The sequence below is a fragment of the Cornus florida genome, unplaced genomic scaffold (genome assembly GCF_030987335.1).
Source record: "Cornus florida cultivar Cherokee Brave unplaced genomic scaffold, ASM3098733v1 CherokeeBrave_3.0.0_Hap2_Chr03, whole genome shotgun sequence".
NCBI lineage: Eukaryota > Viridiplantae > Streptophyta > Magnoliopsida > Cornales > Cornaceae > Cornus > Cornus florida.
The window spans coordinates 26,870,662-26,877,859 of record NW_026775573.1 but is presented as its reverse complement, the minus strand read 5'-3'; positions in this window follow the sequence as shown (position 1 = coordinate 26,877,859).

Sequence of the window (7,198 nt, the reverse complement as noted above, 5' to 3'; positions counted from 1 at the left end):
CCATGTAAATTCTTGTCTCGTTTGTGTGTGTGCGCTATTTATTTTTCTTGTCGTTATTTTTCTCTTATTCTCATAAACTCCTATTTGATCATTTTTTCATAACAAACTGGTATCAGAGCTTCAAATTTTGAGCCATAAATTACTCAACACCTATTAAACCTACTCATAGGCAAGGATGGACAATCAACAAACATATTAGAGTATCTGATCTCGTCCCAAATGGCCAATAGTAATGGCCTCGGCACACCCTTAACCTTGTCTCACCTCATTTTGAAATCACTTCGTCCCTAAACGTACCTAACATTAATGTTAAAGATCTTATCCAATGGATACCATCACCAACAAAAATATACTCTCTCAAACACACACTACAAGCCATAGCTCAGCTTTTCCCACCCACTCACTAACATAATTTGGTATGGTTAAATTTTTTTTTTTTTTTTGGAGAGCGAAAATACGGAAAGCCTGATGGAGTGTCTATTTCTGTAGAGCGAAAACTGCTAACGTGGCTCTTGAAATTGTTGATGTAGCTATTGGAAAAGCTAAAGTGATATTTTGGATAACCAAAATTTAGAGAGGTTGGTGCGAATATTTTAATCATAGTTTTTATTTGTGACTCACTATAAAAGAGAAATTACCTACACGGGACCAACCAACTCTCCTTTACACAATGCAACCCAACGTGTGTGTACTATGCCTCAATATGGCAGTCACATATCTTTTTTTTTAATTTTTTATTATTTTTAAAGGTAAAATCAATTTAAAAAGATAATAAGATATACAATACAAGTTAGCCCAGACTAACCAAAGTACAAAACCATGAGACCATACAAGTTAGCCCATGAGACAACTCAAAGCACAAAGCAAATAACCCAACAAGAGTTATATTGACACAACACAAAGCAATGTCTATGGAGAAGATGCTCTCTTCTCAAATCCGTTGATCAGGAGGCTTGGCTGGTGGTCTGATAACTAAGGGAAGAAGCTCCCATTCATCTATGATGCATCTGGCATTCACAAGCTCGGAGATCGTTGTAGACATAAGTTTCAGTCTGATTGTCTCCAGCGTTTGGTGAGGCAATGAATTTTGGGTGAGTGATTTTTTCTTAAAAATTCTCCGATTACGCTCAATCCAAATACTATAAACCAGTGATGCTAGAGCCAATTTTGAAATTGAGTTGCTGTAAAAACCCGAATTGCATCTTCAGTGATAGGATGCCCAGGAAATTAGATCCATCCAAGGGGAAGGATGAATATGGAACCCGCACCGTGATTGAATAAAAGACCACAAGGGCTTTGTATAATCACACTTGAAAAACAGGTGGTCGTGGGACTCCAATTGGTTATTGCAAAGGACACATAAGATGTGATTGAGGTAAACTATACACCTTCTATTCAAAGTTGGTAAGTTTTGTTGTATAGCAACCTAAAGGATGAAAGAATGCTTCGGGATTGATTGTTTAGTCTAAACCAGGTGAGTCCATGGTAGGCTAGGCAGATGCCAGTTGTTGAACTTCATTATTTGAGCAATAGAGATGGTAATGGTGTAGTGAGTAATTGGGGGAGTATGTTGGTGATGGCAGATGGAAATGACCATGCAGAGGTAGCCATGAAGGAGCTTAGCTTTGTCTTGTTGTCAAAGCTAGAGTTAATGATTTGTTGTGGAGAGACAAGTTGATGCAAGGCCCTAGGCTATACCAGTTGTCAAACCAAAAAAATGTATTCCTTCCATTACGCAATTGAAGTTTAACAAGAGGCTTAATTGTTGCTATTAGGTTGAGGAGTCTCCTCTAGTTCTAAGAGTACTACCCGGGGATTTTTACATCCCAAATACTTTTCCCCTTAAGCAAAAAGGTGTTAACCCATTGGACCTAAAGCATCTGCTTAGAATTGATGATATACCAGAAATGTTTCATGACTGCCACTTCGTTCTATAAGGCTAAGTCGGGGATGCCAAGACCACCTGCTCTTTTAGGGAGGCAACAGGTATCCTATGCTACCTTTGACCTTGTTTTCTTAAGAATATGACTAGTCCAGAGGAATGATCTAAATATGCAGTCCATTTCATGAATGATACTCATTGGTAGGATGAACTTAGAGCTCTAGTAAAGCTGAGTGATTAACAATACAACTCTAATAATTTATATCCTATCAGCAAATGAGAGATCTTTGTTGGTCCAGTGTAAGATTCTGGAGGTGATCTTATCAATAAAAGTCATACAATCCGAAGCTCTGAGCATGGAGGTGACCAATGGGACTCCAAGATACCTCACGGGTAGCTAGCCTTTTTGAAATTCAAGAATGGATAAAAGATTGGCTTCCAACTGCTCATTGACTTCAGTGATGAAGACTTGACTCTTGTTGTGGTTGATGAGGAGGCTAGAAAGAAAAGAGAATGTCTCAATAGCATCCTTAATTATTTTAATTAATGGAATGTTGGCATGTGAGAAGACCATAAGATCATCAACAAATATAAGGTGGGTTAACCTCAATTGCTTGCATATCCAGTGATATTTGAATGACATGTCAGTAGTGACCTTGTTGATGATGAGTGAGAAGGTCTGCATTACAATCACAAAGAGAAAAGGTGACAAGGGGCCACCTTGCCTTAACCTCTTGACACTTTTAAAGTACCCATTGAATTCATTATTGATAGAGATTGTGAATAAGGGTGTGGATACAAAAGTTTGAATCCATTTGACAAACAGAGTAGGAAACCCAAACAATTTCACGGAATCAAATAGGAAGTCCCATGATACTGAGTTAAATGCTCTCTCGTGGTCAATTTTGAGAGCACATTGTGGGGAGGAAATATACCTATGGTAGCCATTAAGGAGCTCTTGGGCAAGTAGAATGTTATCATCAATTTGTCTTCTATGAATGAATGCAAATTGAGTATGATCAATGATATGAGGCAGTGTTGGCTTGAGCTTATTTGCAAGTAGCTTTGAAATGTGCTTGTAGATGGTAGAACAACATGATATTGGTCTGTAATCATTGATGGTAGATGGATTTGGGACTTTGGGAACAAAGGAAATGTAGGTTGAGTTAACCTACTTAGTAGTTTTCCAGTTGTAAAAAACTGATGAATTACCTTTGTAACATCATGCCCAATGATTGGCTATGCTTTCTTAATGAAGAAATCATTATAACCATCAGGCCTCGGGGCTTTATCACAGTTGAGAAAGAACATGCATTGCCGAATTTCTTCCGCAGTGGGTATAGAGCATAGAGCATCAGATAAGGATGAAGGTAGTGAAGGTTGGATGAATGAATGTAGTTGATCCATACTTGGGGAGATATGTGGATTCATACCAAGGCAAGTATGAAAGTAGGAGAAAATTTCATTCTTGATGGCTGATTCAGTGTCAAATAGTACACCATTGGTAGTTGTGATACCCCCTAATTTCGGAACACGGGTTGATCAAGTTCGCGCACAAAATCAGGGGATATCAAAACAATTAAAGTATTTCAAACAAGCACAAAGTACAAAAAGAAAATAAAAAGAATAAATAACTCGCTGAAGGAAAATCTATTAAATAATAAATCCATTAATAATTCTCCAATGGTTACAGCTCGGGAATCCCGTAACTCAAGGGCCCTTTAACAAAAATTCACTATCCAGAAATTCATCAATACATAATGAAGTAAAAGAAAGAAAATAAAATAATTAATCTAAGCACTCAATAAAACAAATTAATTAAAAATTAAAATAAACGCAATTAATTCAAATTAAATCAAATAAATCATTTAAAAATAAAATAAAAGTAATTAATTCCAATTAATAAATCCTTTAAAATATCGGGGTATTACATTTTTCCCCCCTAACAAAAGGAATTCCATCCTCGGAATTCACGAATCCATGAAATGAAAACTTTGATTATTTAATTTCAAATTTCATTATTCCTTTTATTTGTGTGGAAATTAACCCATCCACACATATTCATAATTAGCAGACACATCTCGTAATTAGCTAATTCCATATTTATATAATTGATAAATATAAGTACACACTAGAGACTCTCACTGGACTAAAGCAGTCTCAACCGGATGGTGGGTATCTCATGTAAAACGCACACAAAAGTGGTCACGAGTCCTCCTTCTACCAGGGCCCACACATCCTTAAATCCAACTACCCATCTGAATCGGCAATATACGCCTCCATCCTAACCACTGATCCTGAGACTCAAGTTCATATCGTAACACATATCTATGCATGTATACAATTCATTCTATCCAACCATATTATTTCAATGGCATGCCATCCAACTATTCTGTTGACTTGACATGAATAAATAGAACTTAACTCTATGGTTAATCCATTCTCTTATAAATATATAGGTAGGACTTAACTTCTTTGGTTAATTCGTCCCTGGAATGCCACCGTCCCATACTGGTGCATTAAACCATACAATCCATAAATAAATAGGTAGAACTTAACTTTTTCGTTAATCCGTCCCTAAAATACCTCCATATTATTCTAATGGTACATAAATCTATAAAAACCCATAATTCATGCAATATATATAATTATACATCAAATAAACCAGAAGTAAACATAATATAAATTCGATAAATACATGATTATATTATATGCCAATACATGATTAAAATCACATAAATTAACTTAATGCTTTTAAATAATTCGTTCTAACTATGATTTAAATTAATAATTTAATTAAAGCCTTGATACTCAAGGTGAAATCCTTATGGGTAAGAGAAAAGATAGAGAAGAACTCGCTTGAAGGTTTCGAAATGAAACCGACGCTTCAAGCTTTGATTGTCTCTTCCAATCCAAACGTGATACCCCCTAATTTCGTTTATTAATGTAGTGGAAATGGATGAAATCTTATTCCTGTTGAATCTTGAGGCAATGGATTTATAAAAAAATGAGGTATTAGAGTCGCCATCTTTAAGCCACAACACTCTTGATTTCTGCCTACAAATCTTCTCTTCTGTGAGTTTTAAGATTTGTGTATGTTGATAGTAGTTGCTTTTCTTGGGCTCTCAATGAGGAATCATCTGGTGCATTATCAAGAGCAAGCTGGCAGCTTGAAAGGGGGAATCTTTAGCATTCTTGACTTTAATCTGGATTGCACTTAAGCATTTTGAGAACTTCGATCTTAGTAATTGCTTGAGGCTCTTCAATTTAGAGACCACTTGGAACATAATATGGCCATCAATATGTTTGCTCCAGTGGGAATGATCTAATGGAAGAAAGTCCTCATTATCACTCCAGGAATGAAAGTACCTGAATGGGACTCTTCTCTGCGGCATAGGATTGCCAAGGTTAAGAATCATGGGACTGTGATCTGAAATACCTGGAGGGAGGAAAGTGCAGTGGGACATGGGATATGAGTGATTCCAAGAGTCATTAATGAGAACTCTGTCTAACTTCTTGGATATATTGAAGACACCAGGACTCTTGTTAGACCAAGAGTGGAGGACACCAGAGAAATGAAAATCTTCAAGACTGGATGAGCATATCTTCCATCAATGTGTGTACTTGAAATTGGTGTGGAATGGTATAACAAGAAAATATGGATTCTATAAGAATCCTAATTTATGGAAGATTTCCTCATTTGGGCATCTTCGAATTGAAAACTCAAACTAAGGAGGAGCAGAATACTAACCTGGAAGCTGACGTTGACATTCGGTATAATTTCGGCTGTTCTCAGTATACCAAAACAAGTGTTCATATGCAGAAATAATCGTAAGTGAGTGAAACCTACCAAATTTGTTTTTTAACCCTACCCAAACAAACCCCTTCTTCACTGTACCTTGACCCTTGGTCAAACGCCATTACTACACCTTTTCTATGTACTGCACATACATGCACTCTCTGTTTATTGATTGATCCCGCCTTGAGTTGTGGAGATTAGTAGTTAATTGATTATGGGCGACTGGAATGGAATGAATATTTTATTTCACTGTATAGCTCTTTATGGATCCAATTCATAGGTTGCCCACTTGTGAATGCCTGGGCTTCCCTTTTTTTATTGGTACATGGAGCTTTCCCCACTTGCTTACCGAAATTAAAAAAAAATTCTCTTCTCCTCAAATAACTTTCTGACTCTACTGTATCCAGTGAAATTAAGCTCACTCAATGGCCCTGGTCGTCCTGCACACACACACATATATATTTGAGCACATGGCTGAGCAAAAAAAATTTCTCCACACCAAATATATAACCGTTTAGCTATAATTTAAGTGTAAAAATTAGAGGTGTTCAAATAATCCGTTAATCCGTTAAATCGAATCGATCCGATCTGATCTATGTGATTCGGTTTGATTTTCTAATGTCGTGGTTTGGTGATAGATTGAAAAGTTAGTAATTCGTAGTGATCGGATCAGTTAACGAATTAGGTGCTAAAAAACCGAACCGATCCAAAAATCTATCCGTGGCCAATCCGTAGATCTAATATACATATATTATAACATAACATATGGGTCGTGATAGAAGGAACAATCATTTTAGCCGATTGCTTTAGCAGAATCTATATGGCAGTTCACCTAGCAAAAAAAAAAAAAAGTGTCTTGCTTCTTCCCTCCTTAGTTAAGGACCTGACGTCAACTTCACCGTCTTTTCAAGACTACAAACCATTTACCCATCTTTACAGCAAACCTAAACCTTCATCATTACCAAGGGCAACCCACAACCTCCCATGATCACCACAATCACCTTCTGGACCAAGCCAATTTTCCTCGTACAAACCACAACCAACCAAACAAAACCCAAAACCATCACCACAATCAACCCAAAACCTTATCCGAACAACTGCAAATCCATCACCACCGATTTTTTGTTTTTAGTTTTTTATTTTTACCCATCGCTGTTTGAGAAAAAAAAAAAAAATTGTTTTCTCTAGTTTTCAATTTTCTATATATATATATATAAAAGTACAGTATTGATGCAGGAGTTTTGAAAAAAACTGAAAAACAAAAACAAAAACAAAACTATCAAACTACACTGAACAACAGCTGGAATCCTCTTTGGTCGCCATCATCCGAAGCCGTAGTTCACAGTCATGATATTAGGGATGGTATCACCGCCGAGCTTATCCTTGCTCGCCGGCCGCCATCATCCGAAGCTGTAAGCTCACGGCCAAGCCATCCACAGCCAAGCACTCCACCAGCCGAGTTCTCCACATTCGAGCCCGTCCTCATCCTCGTCGTCTATCTCACCGTCATCTCGCCC